The 17,858-nt window shown below is 38.7% G+C and overlaps 1 protein-coding gene across 6 annotated transcripts in view; it reads left to right on the top strand.

The window, feature by feature from the left end:
- The window catches only part of LOC129577590 (protein Fe65 homolog), a 45,013-nt gene that overhangs the window by 3,293 nt on the left and 23,862 nt on the right, over window positions 1–17,858 (top strand). The window contains exon 1 of one of the 6 annotated variants that reach the window (XM_055464935.1): window positions 11,592–11,877. The exons of the other annotated variants lie outside the window; for them this stretch is intronic. The gene's annotated coding sequence lies outside the window, so the exon portion shown is untranslated. Of the gene's footprint in view, window positions 1–11,591; window positions 11,878–17,858 lie in introns of those variants that run through there. 6 annotated transcript variants of the gene reach the window in all.

Raw genomic sequence — 17,858 nt, 5'->3', positions numbered from 1 at the left:
ATAATGCCTTCATGGTTGGAAATGCAATCATATTTTTTGTGTTTGAGTGTGTGTGTGTGTGTGTGTGTACGACGATTGAATGAAAAGAGAAAGAGAACAACAACAAAAAACAACTCCGTAAAGAGTATATCTAGTTGAGGTTCTTTCTAGTTGTTCAACGCGTCTAATGAAACTGAACGTGTATCAAAGCAAAGCAAAGCATAGCATAGCTCACCGTCTCTCTGCTACTTCAAGCGCTAGTGTGTGCTTGTGTCAACAGAACGGTAAAGTGGCAGTTCGCTTTATCTTTCTAATGTCATTTTAATGATTCAAAGGAAACTATTACACATTTTCATCGAAACCAGAGAGACGATACGAACGGAAATCATTTGAACTCGGATACACCTTTAAACATGGAGGTGAAGAGTTGAACTTTCAACCCGCCGACCAAATTCGGAAAATTGAGTTTGACTCGCTTTTCATGCGCAACACACATACGATCCGAAAATATCATTTATTCTGGGAACTATTGCAAAAAGTGCTCTAGATTTTAGAAAGTGCATGCGAAACCAGCGATGAAAAACCCAAAATGACCACTTTAATCCCATCGTCGAAATGCAAAATGAATCTAAGATCCATTCGAACATACATATTTTGCCCATGCTCGTCAAACCGAATATATATCGGGCAAACCAGAGAGCACACACTGAGCTAGCTCATTACAAGGAAATAGAAAAGAAATACCGTCATTTAATTTACTGCTTGTTCCGCTTTGGAATGCGATATTTTCGATGTGCATAAATTTTAAGGGCGTTTTACCATTCATTCATTCATTCATTTTATGCAGCCGCAACAGCGCGCGGCAGCATTGGACAGTAGCAGTAGAAGCGGCAAACATCGACATACTTTACATATTATATATCATGACGAAAATTTATCGCAAACCACAAAGCGATTTTGCTTTTGCCATAAATTTCGATGGCAAAATGAATTCGCAAATAAAATTTTTGGTTCGGCTGCTTTTTCGCATACTGTATGCGAGCGAACGCGCACTCACACCGGGAAGAAGCGCGCGCACTCCTTCGGCCATGAACCCATTCGGAGGGAAAGCATTCAATCGAGAAAAAAAATAGATATGCATAAACAATGGCCATTGGCTACGAAATTTTCATTTTGATACAACTGTCAAGATTGTGGAACACACCGAAACCGTTAAAAGAAATCCTAAAAGGGCTGAAAAAAGTGTAACCACAACAAAAACAATAGAACAATCGCATCGCTCTCAATGCAATTGATTGAGTTTTTTCACGTGACACAATTTGAATGCGACTAGAAAACTCATTAAATTATTGTCTTCATTCTGTTATATTGTGGCCGCAATATAGTACAGATTTCGCGTGACACACTCACTAAACCACAACTCTTTGCTCGTGCAATCAATTGCTTCTTGCGAATAACGCAATGAACTCCTTTGTACGACGCTGCCACACAGCAGTGACTTACTGTAGTAATTGTTAATGAAGGGCTTGAGTGCTTGTTACGCAAAATGAAATTTATCGCAGCGGAAAAACCCCACCACTATAGGATCGATTTTCGCTTTTTTTGATATTTCATGCATAAAAGTAAGGTTTTATTCCAACCATTTTTCTCTGGCAAGAGGAAAATCGAAGTATTTTAGGGTTGAACAACGGCAGAATTCCGATAATGGTTAATATTTTCAGCTGGGCCAAGTTGATGATCGACCTGGCGGTTATAACTTTACTGACGTCGACACAATTCGTTCGAAAATGCATTATATATTCAGCATGGAAATTAGATATATATCTACATATGAATGGTTTGGAGCGAAAATGTAATACAGAAAAGTTGAGCGGAAAAATGTCAAATGAAAAGGGATAGCTATATAGTTCACTATAGTTTACTATACAGTGTACTGTATAGCTATCCCTTTTCGGCTCATTCATCATCAACATTTTTCCGCTCAACTTTTCTGTATTACATTTTCGCTCCAAACCATTCATATGCTCTATCAACACATGCACCATGCTCACATTTCAAACCGAAGCACATCGCCGATGAATCGAAGTGAAATTTCACTCTAGAGTATAATATAAGTGTTAAATGCTAATGAAATTATTTTTCTTTTCCATTTGGTCGTCGGTCAAATTCGGTGCTGTTTGCTTTGGCGCTCAGTCCATAAAACCACATCAACCGATCGAGCTGAAGAAGAGACCTGTGTGTGTGTTTGTATGTGCTCAAAGCAATGAAAATTCAATACGTTTTGATGAGCGGTCATTATCGAAACCACATGTTATTCGGTCGGCATGACCAAAACGACACTATGTATATCGAATGATATTTTTCGATACATTTTAGTCCATTTGTTTTCTGCGTCGCACTCAAAATAACCGCAAATATTCTTGACACTGAAGCACTAAAGAGGTGGTTTTATGCCTTATTCGACCGAAAAGAAACTTCGTCTATATTTTCTATCGTATATCCGTAGACATACACTCATTCACTCACACAACCGCAACGAAACGAAACCAAATCAACATTGATGCCGATATTAGAGCGGAAATAACGATAAATTTGCGACCATTTCTCATTCTCAATTGGTTGATCGAACTCTTTTTGCCAGCATTATCGCATCAGTTGCTCTCTAATCCTGCTGCCATAACCGTTCAATAAATGCCTCTAGTAGTGTGTGTGTGTATGTGTGTGTGAGATATTGGTGTGTGCGGCATTCACTTTCACATTCGGTAAACTTATCGGCTTGACGTCGTGCTGTTGCAAAGCATAAAGATTGCAATGGATTTGCTTTGTGTATTTCTTTTTTGCTGCTGTTGTTGTTCTTCTTCTTACGTCACCAGAACGTACTTAATTTTGATACATTTTCTTGCAGTTTTGCGTCTTTCGCCCCGTAAAGTGTTGTCGAATTGTTTTTTGGGTGCTCAATGTTCCGTTAGTGTATCATACTTCGGTTGAGATTGGCATTCGAGGCAAGTGACGGTGATAGCATGTGAAATGGCGCAATGCTCTCAATTTTCTGCTGATTTGTCCACAAGCACATTTACATTGTGTGCGGACCAAGGGGGGAATCACTCAGCTATTACTTTGCTATTGGCCACTATTGCTTGCAATTAGTTTGCTATTTGCTATTACTTTTCTCCATGCAAATCTGAAAAGTAATAGCCAACTAATAGCAAAAATAAAGTAATAGCAAAGTAATTGTTGATTTTTGGACATAATAGCAAGTTAATAGCAAAGTAATAGTTACACAAAAAATAATTGCTATTACTTTAGAATTTCAACTATTACTTTGCTATTACTGCAATTACTTTCTAGTGATTTCCCCCTTGGTGCGGACCGAGTGTGTTGTCAAGTCATGTCACACAATGTATGTAATATTCATCCAATTTGATCCATGCTCAAAGAGGCGTATCACGAGATTACAATATTTTATCAAATTTGATTTACTTTGTCTACGAATGCACAAAACAACACATAACACACATCACGGTCCCATGCTCATTCGTCGGCCATTCTCTCTCTCTCTCTCTCTCTCATACACACACACACACACACTTTCTTCCATTCTTAGTATCACTGTCGCTGAAAATTTCTTATTCCGAATGAGCCTATTTTTCGGTGGCTGCCAAATGAATAGCTCGTTCTGCGAAAACTTTCCGCATCACACTCTCGAAATGTCTAAACAAATAATATAGTAATTGAGATGTCTGCCATATTTTCTGATTTCGGTCGGGCAGGGCTTTGCTCTTCTTGGTGTTCTTTTTCACATTTGTTCTGTGTTTGGATCGTTGAAAGTTCTCTTATAAATTTTCATTTGAGTTTCGGCGTGTGTCTTTCGGCCAATATCAAGGTGATTGAAGAGACCATGAAGGCTTGCTCACCATCTTCTTTCACAAATGAACACAAGTTTTTTGGGTCGACGATTCTCGGCACACACACACAGAAATATAGATATGAAAATGTTTCATCAGAACACGAGTAATCTCGAAGGAGAGCGAGAGATGAAAAAAAAGAAGGGGAACTTATCCAATAAATTGAATTTTGTGTGCATATGAACGGGAAAATGAGGTACCTGGTACACAAAAGGCCAGAATAAAAAAGAACCGTAGTATACATATAACATAAAAGATCCAAAAACACCTTGTGATTCACTTATGATTTCAGTCACTGACGCACTCCAGAATTTCGCTTCAATCAATTTACTCTCGCATTCGCATGGCAACCAAAAAACAGTGTGCGTATAATCATCATCTTCGTCGTCGTCGCTGTCGTCGTCGCTGTCGTCGTATGCTGTTGTTTTTTTTTATTCGCTCTTTTTTCCATTCGATATATGTTACACACCGGGAGAGAGTGAGAGTGAAAGTGAAATGTGGACAACGTTGCTTTTATCAAGAAAAAATTACGGCGCCGAATGAAATTATTTACATGAACCGCGTGGTTGGCAACATTTCGTGTGATAACATTTCATGATTGGGGCTCTAATGGAAAACAAGCGTGAGAGACACATACGTGCGAATGAATCGAACAAACTTTTTTTATTTAATTTCGGGCGGTTTGGTGGTAGAGTGGGAGAGAGAGAGAGAGAGAGAGTGACGAAAATGTGCAATGCTACATAAGTTTTTATTTCGATGCTGTAGTCAGTAATCAGTCGGCAGATAGAAAAAGAGAGCGAATGTGCGGCATAGAGTGAGAAGTTTTGGAGGCTAACAACACGTGAATATCGAACGAATACCACCTAAGTATCTTTCTTTGGCTACACGTCGCAAAAGCTTTTACCCGAAAAATATGTAATGGAAAAACCAAATGGCCGTTTCGTGCTTTCGATGTCCAACAACATGATCCTTGATGGGAAACGCTCTCTTGTGTTCGCACTCTCGATTGAAATTCAACGAACCAATTCCGAAGAAGATGAAAAAAACACACTGTACGAACACAAAAAAAGAAGAATGAATTTCAACGATAACGAACAACCTGTAAAAAGTGAGCACGGCTTTTCATTTTTTTCTCTCTCTCTTTCTTTTGCTTATTCTCCCGAATATATGTGTGTGTGTGATTTGGCGTCTTGTACATGCTGTAACATTTTCAATATCTTGACTCGTAATGATACTTAATGGATCATCACAACAAACTGAGCAGAGATTAGAATTTGTTTTCCTTTTCTTCCTTTTCTTCGGCAATATACACTTTTTCCCTTCTTCGCCCCAAGCACATGAAAGAGCGCCGAAGGTAAGAAGTGATTTGCTGTTTTTTCTTCTTCTTCTTTTCGCCTTGAGCAAAATGGAGGACTAAACAAATTAAATTGCGGAAATATGAACGATTCTGGATTATATTGGGTTAAATCTTATAAGTGCTTAAACACTCAATATAGTTTGAAGTTTGTAAATCGCAACAAAATTTCCAGGTAAATCAAGCTAAAACCACTCTTGAATTTGAACCTTATCCTTGTGACTATACTATGCATACCGTAAAAAAGCGTAAATGGCCCAAATGAGAAGGAGAGTGAGAAAGCGTTACATGAAAAAAAAGAAGAAGAGTGCTAGGGCCGAATACGATTCAAAATGTAATTTATCCTTTTCATCGGATAAAGGATATGATTTCATTTGTGTGTGTGCGTGTGTTTGTGTACGTGATGCCCGCACACTCCAAATGCCATAGGTAAATTTTGTGTGCGATTTCCTCTCATTCATTTCTTTTTTCTTCCTATCACTTTTCTGTTTTTCTTTTTGGTTCCGATGACTGTTTCCCGAAACTCCGGGGACACAAAGAGCCCGTTACGCATTGCCATGAAATTGAAATTATAACCGTAAAGAGTAATTTTTTCTTTTTGTTGCGTTTGCTGCGCACCACAGCCGTACATTTAAGCCGCTATCTATACCGATTGCTCGCCATATATTTCAATCGTCAAAATTCAATATACTGCGAAAATCGTTGAGCGCGTTGGGTAAAAAACAGAGAATGAGATGTTTCCTTTGGGAAAATTAGTTTGCTTCGAATAAATTTTAATCGCAATAAGCTGGGAATTGCGGAATTTTCAACGGGCGATGAACATTTTTAATTTGGCCACGTTAACCTTTGACGTGTGGGCACGAATCTGGCTTGGATTCTGGTACTTGCTTCAGAAATCGGAAGCAACACCATTACCCTCTATTTTCAATGAATATTGTCGAAATGAAAGGCATTCGGCAGAGCTTTTACTGCATATATACACTGCGAGTGAGTGGCAGCGGTGTTGAGGTGAGAGATTTGCTAGGAGATTTGGTTGTATACCATACATTTTCCATAAGCTAAGCTCTCCCAGTTTGCCAAATGACAGCCATTCACATTGCAATCACAAAACCATTCAAGGTTTTGCTTTGCGTCCAAATATAAATTTTGAATTGACTACATAATTAATTTGGTTGGTTTTACATCAAGCCATTTATTATTGTCATAATGGGTAACATCACAGTCGATGTTTAGTAGCTCGAGCTTTACGCTGCTTTTTCTGCTGTTGCTGCCACAAAAAAACCTGAAACGCCGAAAAACACACTCACCAATTCACGTGACACACGTAAAAGTGGAATACCAAGTCATAAAAGAAACGGAAGATTTTCTTTATTGTTTTTAATAAGGCGACAAAAAAGGGCGCACGGCGTACAGGAACTAAGACAGCACAACGAATATTGTGAATTGCCGTCGATGACGGAGAGCGCGGGCAATGGAAAAAAGACAGAGAGTCGTCGAATGGAATGGAATGGAATTCATGATAAGATTCACGAACCAATGGGAAAAAGCCAAACAAATCCTCGACTAATACCGAGCAATATATAAAAACACGACATCGTGCACATTTACTTGAAGCGCTCTACCCACACTCACACTCATCCTCGGCCGCACTCTCAAACACCATCATTCGCAATCGATTCGCAAAAGTTGCTATTTGCGTCTCACTTTCTCTCTCTCTCTCTCTCGCTCGCTCGCTGCCATTGGCATATCTTTTGGTTTTTTGGTGCGAATTGAAGAATTCATCTAGCGCGTTTTCAAGCACGTCCCCAATATTTACCGCGTCACTTTCAAAGCGGAACACAACATGCGGTAAAGAAACGAAGGCAAGAAGGCGAGAGTTGGAGAGTTAGGTGAATTTGTGTGTACGAAACTACGATATCCAACTTTAAATGGGAAATAGTGTGTGCGGCGCAGCTTAGTTTACGATGCAATATTAATACAATGTGGTGATGGCTTTTTTTAATACCAAGCTAGGTGCTGCTACTGTAAAAGCGTCACATTGAAATGTACAAACAAGACGACAAGCGTACAAACATATTAAATCTGTTCGCCGTAATACGATCACGACGATGGCGACCAAAACGGAAAATAAAAACTTATTCACAGAAAGCAACCGAAAAAGGCAAGAAATTAAAAAAAAAAAATGAAGAAAGAAACGAAAAAAGGAACGAAAAAATACAGTAGCGAATCGACAAAGAGAACATCGGAAACGGATACCATGTGGAACACATAAAACTTACCTAGGGTTACATAAGCTGTAATATCACTGCCATATCAAACATTTACGTCGTGCACTGAATGCGTTGAATATACTTCACATTTCACACAAACCCAAAATGGTTTTGATATACGTACCGTTTGCTTTCTCTCTCCCTCCTCTTATTTCTCTCGCTCGCATATTCTGTGCTCGCGCGCTCATTTTGTAGCAAAAAGATACGATAATTCTGGGCCTTTCGGCTCAACACTGAATTGTAAAATGAAGCGCAATTGAATTTATTCCAAACGCACATGGTGTGTCCGACCAGAGAATTCAAAGTATATATAATGTTCTCTCTCGTTCTATAGTTTGCCAAGAGCGAACGAACAACCCCATGAGTATACACTGCTCGTCATTGCACAGTACACAGTTTGTTCACATACATTTTTGATTTAAAAAAAAAAAAACTTATGCAATTAATGCTTTTCTGCACATGTTCCATGAAAATTACATACTTGGAATACTTTCGCTTTATCTGCCTCCATTCCGTCCGTTATAATTCCCAATCCAACAAAATATTTCCGTTCTTCTTTCAATTTTAACGATTCAATGCGATCGGACGCTTGCTTTATTGTAATTCAATGTTTTTGTTGATGATGATTCCGCCATAGAATTCTATGCCATCATTCTTCGCATTAATGAAGCATTGCGGAAATGTAAATTATGTTTTTTGCCTACGCAAAAATCCTCTCGACGCATTCATACTACACCATTGACAACTGATTAATGCTCGGTGAATGTGTGCTGCTGCCAATTCTGAATTTCACTCAAAAATGCCAACTAATTTCTTCAAATGATGTCTTGAAGAGAAAAGTCTTTAAATGGATTTTCACATGCTGTACAATAACAGCAAGCGACAATTCCAAATTGTATTTCAGTGTATTTTTTTGTGCCTTTGTTCTTTTCACACTTATCTTTTGGCATCAAAATCTCTGGTTTTAGTTTTTTCCCGTATTTTTCCCTCGCTGACATGTTCAAATCCAAAAACATTCCAATTGTTTTGTCGAGCTAACTCATGAATTTAGTATCAGTTGCACAAGAGCATTTCGCTCGCATACCGAAGAAAAAAAATACAAATTTTACACAAAGAAAATGCCACAAACACGGAAAAAACAATAGAATGAATGAAGGAACAAAGTAGAAAGTGAATGGCAAACAATTTTTTTTTGCCAAAAATTGAAAGCGAAAAACACATAAACACACAATGTAAAATGGGATCTGCCGAGCTTTTAAGTTGTTTCTTTTTTGTTGTTCAACTTCAAGAAGAAATATGAAAAAAAAAAAACGCACGTACCAACAAGTAAAACACATCTTAGAATGGAAAGTGTACGTATAAAAAATGGTTAATAGTGGCGAAGAAAGAATGAAAAAGTGTTCCGAATGAGCTCATTTGGGTGCACACACACACACACACACACACACACACACACACATCACTCGGTTGAGCAGATAAAAACACAAAGCATTACCAATTTTAATGAAAAAATAAGAATGAAACATTTGAAAGTATATACAAAGAACATCATCATATTCGCTCGAAGTTTACTTGGTTTGAAAATGAGCACAAAAGATGTTGAAGAAAAACGAAAGAGAACACACATAGATAAAAACTGTCGAAAATTAGGTTTGGAACACATACACACAAACAAACGCAAATACACAGCAACACATATTCATGTGTGTGCTTTCACGAATGGTATACAATTTTGCGCGCATAGCAGAAACATTCCCATCGACATGTGATTTTGGTTTGGTCGTCGCCTTCACTCCACTTCAAGCACATCGCTCAGAGCCCAGCTGAATTCTCTTGAAAATAATCAATTTCAATGGTTTTTTGTTTATTTGTTTTGGAGTTCGCGACCGTGCCCTCCTCACACCCTTTATACCATGTTTCAATACGACTGCCACACCATCAGCGCAAACAGCTCCTCTTCGGCCGAATAGACGGCTTGACAGCTTTTTGATATGGCGTGGATAATATTTTCAGATAGTATTTATATATTGATCGAAATAGAGGTTGCACTGCAGTCCAACAACGCAAAAACCATTTCACGCCATTTTTTCGCAAAACTTTCCAAGAGACCATTTGACTCGGGGGGATTTACCAGAATCCAAAATCCAAACGTGTCGACCTTCTTTTTTTCGAAATTAAACATTCGCTAATTTCACTCACTAACACAGTGAACGACGGAGAAAAAGAGGAACTTTTGACCGTTTTTAATGCCAAGTCCCATTTACGGCAAAAGGGGAAAAAAAACAAGTGACATTCATTTTTCCATCGTTTTCTGATGCAAAAAACACAATGGACAAAATGTGCCCGCTCGAGGGAGAGAGAGAGAAAGAGAGAGAGAGAGAGAGAGAGAGAGAGAGAGAGAGAGAGAGAGAGAGAGCAAACGAATAGCGTCATAACCCATTATTGATTCTTTCGTTCACATTAAAATTTCTCTAAATGATGCAAACGTTGTGACAATCTATTTTGTGTGTGTTGTCTCTCTATATGCGCTCATTGCATGTGTGACATAAACGGGGATTCAACCGAAATGGAAAAATGGAAAAATTGATATATGAATCTCAAATGAGTATTATTCGTAACCTAATGTGTTAACAATATTCGTTTGTTTGGCTAATAAGCCTTCTCTCTCTCTCTCTCTATCTGTGTCTGTTTTTATTTATGGATTTTTTCATTTTTTCTAATGAATTTGAAACAAACAAAAAAACACTGGAAGGGAAAGAGGCGAGTCTATGTGTCGCGGCTACATTCCGAATACTACATGTCTGGCGTCAGAAAATTATATGAAATTTGTTTTAGCTTTACATTCCTAATGCTTGTTTTACCACTTTATTTTTTACCCTCCTGAACGCCAATGTGGCACTAACGCTTTTCGTCGTCGTCGTCGTCATTAATCGAAGAACTTGCGAGCGTGAACCGTTTGGACGTTTCCCCGTGCAGCGATTACAGCAGCAGCAGAAATGTTGATTTCATTTTCCCACCTAATTGAACACACATTCACGTCTAATCCGTATGGCATTACGCAATCGATTAAAAACCGTAACAATTCAATTTGAATTGCAATTTGTTCGGTAGCTAGCTGCCAAATGACGATTTTGATCTGATTCTGGATCTGGGGCCCAAGCATTAGAACATTTGATTGTTTTCGTTTATTGTGTGTTTGTGTTTGGCAGCAAATTGGATGAAAATGACAGGAGCATATTTACCATAAATTGGACTACATCAAATTTCGTATAAGTGCAAATATTTGCCATGAATCGAATGCAATTTACATCATCAAACCAAGAGCAAAAATAACCGGACAGTACACGAACGAACACGAACCATTGTTGTGTGTTTCATTGAAAAATGTGTAGCTCGTGGAGCTGTAGCTTTTAGTGGCGCGCAACGGAATGAGATTGATTTAGTCGGACGAAACAAAATGACCAGCAGGTTGGTTGGCTGGCTGGCTGGCTGGCTGGCTGGCTGGCTGGCTGGCTGGTTGAACGGTCGGTCTGTTGCTGTGTGTGCGATACGAATGCTTCGTTCCAAGCATTCGAAAAGAAACATTCGTATGAAAACCAATACACTTTTTGTGCATGCTACTACTTCTTCTTCTTCACACTATCGTACACACAATCGTGCACAATGGAAGCGGCCATATTGAATATTTATAGTGTATTGTCATTATTTCTTCCAATATGGCGACTTACAGTATGTGTTAAGAAGAAGAAGCAGTACCATTCCTCAGTTTGCATACGGACGAAAAGAAATATTCACGCAAAGCGATACGCGTGCATGGGGCACATAATCCGCGACACACAGAGAGCATAGATCGAAATCCAATTGAATTGCTTGCGGATGCGAATGCCCATGCTGTAGATATGACTCATATGAAACGCAAGACGACGACGACGACAACAGCTCTCTCTCTCTCTCTCTCTCTCTCTCTCTCTCTCTCTCTCTCTCTCGGTCAAACTGAACGAAAAGAAAGAAATGGATTAAACACACACTGCACGAACTTTCACATGCATTTGGAAAATTTAGTGTGTGAATAGCCACCTAAGAGCGCGTGTGCTTTGGCAGTAAGATTCGCCGAGTGCAAGTGTTTTGTATTTTTTGTACGTTCGAAAAACCGGTGCTGAAACGCAAAATTTGAATATTCCTTGTGAAAATGTGTTGTTTTTGAAAAATTGTCCCTTGTGATATAGAATTTTTCCGATAAGAATCTCGTTCAAAAATTAGATTCTAGGGAAAATTGAATTTAACGAGAGCTGCAGAGATAAGAGAGGGCAAATGCGAGAAAAAGAAAGAAAACGAAAAAGTTATCGATCAAGGGCCCTTCTCATATAATGTAAGTTCCGAGCAAAGCAAATGTTTACTTGAACAAATAACAACGGCAAAAGTCAGCGAAAGCGAAGAAAAGAGAAACACAACGTAAATTCTCTTTGATTACGTAATTGTACGTGATTTTGTCAGTAAAGTAATGAATACTTAATAGCGCATAAGACTGAGGCGACTTGACTACAATTTGATTGCAAATACATAGGACTGGGTAATTCGAGTATTACTGCAATAAAATTTCCCAAAACAAAACCACCACCACCAGTAGCAGAAACAAAAGCATTAAAATCCACCGGCGAAACTCGATGGCACACACACACATACAAATGTTTGAACGCAAAACTTTTCTACGTTTTCCCATTTTAATTTGTTCGTCGAAATTTTTTTGTTATTTAATTCAAGTCGATGTGTTCGTTCCACGGCCTATGTATATAATATGTCTTGCCACACCGCACAGACGAAGAAAGAAAGAGAGAGAGAGAGAGAGAGAGAGAGAGAAGATAGAATGAGAGAGCGGACGGAAGTAGATTTCACACGGAAATGAAACCAAATGGAAATTTTCAAGTTAGTTAAACCGAATGTCGAATTGGGCACAAAATTGTTGTCATGTTTAAATTTCAAGCGAACATACGCGCGCGCACACAGACAAAACCTAAATTATTGTTTCATTTAATGCGGTTGCAGATTGTTTTGAGTGCTGTTCTCTTGATTGTTCTTTTCGCCTTCCGTTCACGGTATACCGAACACAACAGCGGACAGTTGTTGAAGAAGAGAACGAGAGAAACTGTGTGTGTATGTGTGCGTATCAATTGTGAAATAAACAAAAACCGTAATAAAACTATCGGTGATAAAGGACGACCGCATTGTATTGTTAATGTCCAATCGGATTTGAGTGCTTAAATTCGGTGACAATGCCAAAATTTGAAAGGTAAATAGATCGAGTGGTTGGATTTGTGGACGCTTTTAATAATGTGATTGTTTGATTTATCTATTTTGATGTTTATCGGATGTCAGCAGCGAATAGTTCTACGGGTGTAGTCGATGCTTTTCGCCCCTTCCCCTGTCCCTTGTCAAACAGATTCTAGACCTAGCCCAAGTGTAATTTGGGGGAAAATCCGTGTACAACTGTTGCTGATTCAGCGAATATGACATGGACCACTGGTCAAAATCATTTCCCCCAACCCAACTCTAACTTTTCTAATGGCATTCTGGCATCGAACATTCGATGATTAGTCTTTAGAAATGGAGGGCTGATATGAATCGAAAATTCGATCGTTACAAATGAACATCAACGATAGAAGTAGCAGCACCAGAAAGTGAGCGAAAAAAATAGCGGAATGAATTTCCTGAGCACAATATCTAATTTCCATCATTTGACACAGTAAAACACAGAAAGAGAGATAGATAGAGAGAGTGAGAGAGAGAGCAAGCGACGACGAGATAAATTGAAACCCATTTTCATAACGACATAATGAATTATCACCCATACAAACAAATATGCGCACGCTGACGCCCGTTTTCACACAACTCCACCGATGATACATGATTTGATTTTCAATTGAGTTACAAATGTTTCTCTTTCTTTTCCGTTTCATTCGGTTCGGTTCGTTTGGTCTCTGTCTTATCCGTGTGCCGTTGGCTTTCTGGCTCGCTGCGTGTGTATGTGTTGCTACTGTTAACTTTCTGGCCGTTTAAAAAAGCTTTACTGTGAGAACATGATGCCACATACATTTATTGGAGCCGTGGTCTCGATCAAACTAGGCGAAAATAGGATAAGGATTTTATTATGTGCCGCTGTTCACAAACGCGACAAAGCTTCTTCATTTTTCGCTTCGAAGTTTTTATTGTGTTTTTTTCTCTCCCAGGAATCGAACATCAAACGCCGTGTGCCATCCACACAAACACACACACGCATTCATAAACACAAGATGAGAACGAGAAAAATGCCAAGCGATGACAAACAAGACAAAATAGTCGAACGAATACTGAATTGGAAATCACTTATCATTGGATGACAAACTCCATTATTCTGGCATGCAGAAAATGCTTTGTTTTACCATGCCATTTTCTGTTCGTTCTCGTTTTGTAGTTGTTGATTTTTTTTTGTTCCGTTTATTGTTGTTGCTCTCATTCTCTTCTTTTTTCTCATATATATATATGGTTCATATTATATACATATTCTCTTCAAAATGCTTTTGAAATTGACTGCACAACACTTGATATTTCAATATTTCTGTTTTGCGAACTAACTGATGGCCCTCCGACTCTGTCTTCTATTGCTCGATCGGAACACTTGATGGTGCTTCCGTTTGTTTATTTTGCGCCATACACTCCATAACATAAATGGAAAATATTCTTCCATCCTGGCAATATTTAAATATTCCGAACAAATATGTGTATGTAGTATACATCATACATATATAGATGAGTTCGACCGCAAATGGGAAACAGGTTTCCAGCGTTTGCGAGAAAAAAATGAACCGTGCACACGGATAAACAAGAGAGCGAGACACAAATGTGCCGCCAGTGAAATAATATGCTTTGAAACAACATTGACGAACCATTTTTACACCACCCATCATCGAATGGCGATGGCAAACACTACAATCGATTCGAACTCATCGCTCCGAACAACGGGTAATTTGGCATACAAAAAGCCGACACCCCCACTTCGTCGATCTGTCGATCTGTCGATTTATCATTTTTTCAGCCAAAAAAAAAAAACGTTCTACTCATACGAAACGACCATTTCAAGCGTCTTGATATGCTTCACATATTCCACTCGGCACATCCATCGATACATTCTGTACATTCATCGAAGGATCCAACGAACAGCAGTGGCAGCAACAGCACGAAAAATAAATGCATTTCCTCGAATGAAGCAAGGAATGTGTCAAGATGGATTGCACGTTTCACATTATTGTTATTATATACCGAGAGCGAGAGAAAAAGAAAGGAAAAAAACCAACCCGAAACAATAAATAGAGGGAATTGTTTGAATTCATACATCGAACGAAATATGACGCTTAAAGTCAAAGTGCACATATTTCGATTTGATTTTTTTTTTTTTCGTTCAGTCCGAACCCAACCAAATTTGCCGTAGATCAGCAATTTGCAGTCAGTGCGGCATCCGTAATGTTTGAAATATTACATTTTTTTTCGCTGTGTGTGTTCCCAGGTCCTCAGAATCAAATCAAGCACCAAACCAAACAACATTCATTCGAGAGAGAGAGAGGGAGAAAGAGAGAGCAAAAAACGAAAAACAAACAGACACACAGTGAAAAGAGACAATTTAATGAAACTTCATCAAGTTGATTGGATTGATGACGCAATGTTAAAATCGAATTTCAAAAAATAATGGGTTTGTCAACAAACCAATCTATGGGGCTATTTGAAAAATTGTCCACTGGATTTTTCAGGCGAGCAAAACATATGTATATTGGTCGATTTTCCGCACAAAGAATAATAACAAAAAGCAACAACTGTCAAACGTTGTGATTGCCGTTTCAAATCATAATCATTTCTGTGCAAGCCACATAGTGTCCTGTAGCGCCAATTTGTTCAAATTAATTCCGTTTTGGAAATTAGTTTCAATGGTTGGATATTTAAACAAAAATAAAACAATTTGTGTATGTCTGTGCCTGTCTATGCGTTAAATTTTGTTTCCGTTTCGCTGCTTCCATATACAATACACACACACACACACACGCAGCGGCCAATGTGTTTGTTGTGCTGGTTCGCATTTTGATTCTCTTCTCTTTTTTTGCATTTGTTTTGCAAACACGAGCATATAGTTACGCTCTCTGTGCGTTTTGTGTTTGTGGATGTGAGCTGCGATTGAATTATGGCGACGCAACTAATAAAGCTCACAGCTGGATGGTATGAATAAATGAGACTACAAAATCGTGCGACAAAATGGATTTGGGCCTGGCTCAAAGCGATATGTTCGCCCAGATTGAAACACCAGCAATTTACCGATTCCAATGAAAAAATGCGTTTATAATTGTGTGTGCGGAGAGCAAGAGCGATGGCGTCCATTCGTTTTGATTTGAGAAAGAGAGCGAGAGGGAGCAAAGTGAATGGTGATATTAAGCCTTTTCGTGATGTCACCACCACTGCTTTTTCCATTTCGCTATCGTTTTCTCTCTGTGTATCCCTTCCCTCTACTGTCGCCGCTTCGTTTTCACTTATCGTCTCTTCTCCAAATCACATTCAATGGTCGATGGTCGTTGTTGTGGTGATTTTTTGTTCGTCTGTTGAGTAGCTGAGCAACTGGCTCCTACCGAAATATGAACTTGTCATTAAAAATAATAATCATACCGCCCCAAAACTTTGCGACACAAGCACATACAGCAAAATGGATGCGATATTCTTATCTCAAATCTGGAATTCCATGACATTTTCCATTTCGGGTAAATGGCAAAAATTATGATATAGCTTATGACAAGCAATGTAATTATATTTGCGATACGAATATTCACCATAATCCCAGGCTCCAAATAATATTAAACAACACATCGCGGCGGAGGCGGTAGTGGTGGTGGTGGTGGTACCCTCTCCGTCGCACATCGTATCATCCGCATAATTTACATCGAGCGATTTGTGAGCAATTATTATTGTAAAACAACAAGCGTCTCTCTTCTTATCGAAACAAACACCAAATGAAACAAATATACACTCATTCACATTCGCATACAACCATTGTTTCAAATAACACCCAATTAACGAAGTTTTCTACGCAACGCATTCAAATCGCTGTGCACAAGAACCATTTTCGCATTGTTTAATATTTGCCGAGTGCTGCTGCCGTACATACACACAGCAATGATCAAATGATTCGTATTTCAAAAGCCAGTTTAAGGCGAGAAAGTGCTATTGGAACTATATGGATTCATTGTCTTTTGGCTTTTCATTTCTTTCATTTAGCAAAATGCTTTAAATAGAAACAACGCTTTCCATCTTTATTTTGGCTCAACTAATCTGGTTTTGTGGCGCGATGCAGGGTTAAAAGGCACGGAAATCATTGTGCCAAAATTAAACGGGAAGTTGATTGAAAATCGAGAGAATTCCATTTAAACGTTTGTTGTAAAGTGAAACGTTTTTTTCTGTCTTTTACCATAAAAATCGACCAGAATTGCTTGTTTCACACGGTATTTATAACGGTGGCAAAATGAAACCGAATCACTCGAAAGCATCTATCGATGTGCGGATATTTTTGATCCGAGTGAGAAATTCGAAAATACTTTTCAAACAGAAAATCGATCATACTTAATGAATTATTTTTCACGTGTACCATATTATCTCTTCAAAGCCATTTTTACCTTGAGTCAGTTCAGCGCGTGTTGCAGTCGGTGTGTGTGTGTGTGTGTGTGCACAGACTTTGAATTTTCTTCTTCTCTGAACTGCCATTCTTGGCATGAGGGAGCGAAAATTTTCTATGGGTTTCACGTTTCGGTTGTTTTCGTTCTTCTCTCTAAATCGCAATGAAAAATTGCATGTTTTATGCAACCGCAATCATCTGAATGCATGACAATATTCCAGCTAATCTGGTGGAAATGAAAAATGTGCACACCAATTGTGTGATAAATTTCCACCCTCAGCCGAAATGCCAAAAGAGACACAGACCCAGACATATCGAAACAGAAAGAGAGAGAGAGAGAGAGAGAGAGAGAGAGAGAGAGAGAGAGAGAGAAAGAGCTATATAAAATGGGCAAATGTATCATTTGATTAAATATATTTTTGTGAAAAGTTAAACGTAACACCAGATGTAGCAATCAGATCACGTATCATATGTAGCTCAACATGTTTCGAAATGGAAAAATGGACTTCAAAACGCAGAGAAAGAGAAACGCGCAGTGGTAGAAACGGAAAACAAATAGAGCTGAAGAAAAGGTCATTGCAATTTTTGTACACGTTATATCATTCTCTGCTCCCTCTCTCTGTTTCTCTCTCTCTCTCTCTCTCTCTCTCTCTCTCTCTCTCTCTCTCTCT

This window comes from Sitodiplosis mosellana, unplaced genomic scaffold, assembly GCF_009176505.1.
Source record: "Sitodiplosis mosellana isolate CC-2019 unplaced genomic scaffold, AAFC_SMos_1.0 Smas_scaffold_6197, whole genome shotgun sequence".
In the NCBI taxonomy this organism is placed as follows: Eukaryota; Metazoa; Arthropoda; class Insecta; order Diptera; family Cecidomyiidae; genus Sitodiplosis; species Sitodiplosis mosellana.
Note: the sequence above shows the minus strand (reverse complement) of the source record. Positions and strands in the feature narration are given on the sequence as shown.